The sequence below is a fragment of the Aotus nancymaae genome, unplaced genomic scaffold, assembly GCF_030222135.1.
Source record: "Aotus nancymaae isolate 86718 unplaced genomic scaffold, 86718_ANA_hifiasm-v0.15.2.pri h1tg000058l, whole genome shotgun sequence".
In the NCBI taxonomy this organism is placed as follows: domain Eukaryota; kingdom Metazoa; phylum Chordata; class Mammalia; order Primates; family Aotidae; genus Aotus; species Aotus nancymaae.
The window spans coordinates 41,514,533-41,516,331 of NW_026988472.1; the positions used below are offsets into that span (position 1 = coordinate 41,514,533).

At 34.5% G+C, this 1,799-nt stretch overlaps 1 non-coding gene across 1 annotated transcript; it reads right to left on the minus strand.

Moving 5' to 3' along the window:
* Window positions 1-593: 593 nt before the first annotated feature.
* LOC135270008 (small nucleolar RNA U13) lies at window positions 594-694 on the minus strand. The gene has a single exon (XR_010338236.1). It is a non-coding gene; the product is annotated as a small nucleolar RNA U13 (small nucleolar RNA).
* Window positions 695-1,799: the final 1,105 nt, after the last annotated feature.

Here is a 1,799-nt window from a genome sequence, read left to right on the forward strand (position 1 = left end):
AGGCAGGAAGATCCCTTGAGCCAAGGAGTTTGAGACCAGCCTGAGCAACATAGTGAGACCTCATCTCTATTAGAATTTTTAAAAAGCAACAACAAAAAGCAAAGATAAAGTACACCCCTTCCATGCACATGTGTGCACCTCACGCACACATACAACTCTCTTATGCTACATTTTGGTTTGTTACTTCCTTACTTAGTTGTCTTTGCTCATACAAGGATAAACTTACCTACTCAAAGTAGGCACAAAAAAGAAAAGTCTGATGCTGGAGTAGAAAAAAAAGTAGAAAGATCTGCAAGGCCCAAATTAATCTCTGCCTGGAATTCTATTCTGAAAGGGCAAGAACAGCTGAGACAGAATCTTCTAACTTTTGGTTCCTCCATTCTTTGAGAAACTGCTATGGGTCTGGAGGTAAAAGAGTGACTCAATAGCCTGCATACCAGTGAAGGATCTTTCTATTTTATTGAGAACTGGCAACTACAGTTATTTTTCATATAACATTATTTTAAATATTATTCTGTGCACAACATACAATTTTACTAATAGGTTCTTACATCCTTATTCTTCATCAGAGTAAATAGTATGTAATTTTTTCACAATAGATGGGTAATGTGCCAACATCACAAGGTTTAAAGGAGGCACATCTCACATGTGAGCATGAAAACCCAATCATGATTCTTATGAACCACAAAAAACTATGTACTTGAATTTTATGCACATTTTTAGTTCCTCAAAATCCTGAACATGGGACATAGAGAATAGAAGAATGGTTACCAGAAGCTGGAAAGGGTAGAGGGGGATTGTGGGGTGAAGGTGGGGATGGTTACTTGGTACAAAAGAAAATAGAAAGAATGAATACGATCTACTATTGATAGCACAATAGGATGACCATAGTCAATAATAACTTCATTGCATATTTTTAAATAACAAAGAATGTAATTGGATTGTTTGTAACTCAAAGGATGAATGCTTATTCATTGTCCACGACGTGCTTACTTCACATTGCATGCCTGTATCAAAACATCTCACATACCCCAGAAATACATGCACCTACTCTGTACCCATGAGAACCTTTGAAAATAATTTTAAATTTTTTTTTCTTAATAATTTAAAACTTTTTAAAAAAATCTTGAACATCACTTTTAGGCATACACACTCTCCTTTTATTCAACCAAGATCTAACTCTTCTAGAAAAAAATTAATAAAACAATATAATAAAATAATTATACATCATAAGCAGGATTTATTCCAAAAATGTAAGGTCCCAGCTGATGTTTAAAAGGCATTTAATATTTGCAAACTATGCGTCCGACGAAGGACTAGTATCCAGAATCTACAAGGAACTCAAACAAATCATCAGGAAAAAACAAATAATCCCATCATAAAGGGAGCAAAGGATATGAATAGAGTTTTCTCAAAAGTAGTTATACAAACAGCCAAAAAACATATGAAAAAATGTTCAACATCACTAATTATCAGGGAAATGCAAATTAAAATCACAGAGATACTACCTTACTCCTACAAGAATGGTCATTATTAAAAAGCCAAAAAACGATAGACGTTGGCATGGATGTGGTGAAAAGAAAATGCTTCTGCACTGCTGGTGGGAATGTAAATTAGTACAACCTCTATGGAAAACAGTATGGAAATTGCTTAAAGAACTAAAAGTACATCTACCATTTGATCCAGCTATCCTACCACTGGGTATCTATCCAAAGAAAATGAAGTGATCAAATGAAAACAACACATGCACACATACATTTATAGCAGCACAACTGACAATTGCAAAGATATGGAACCAA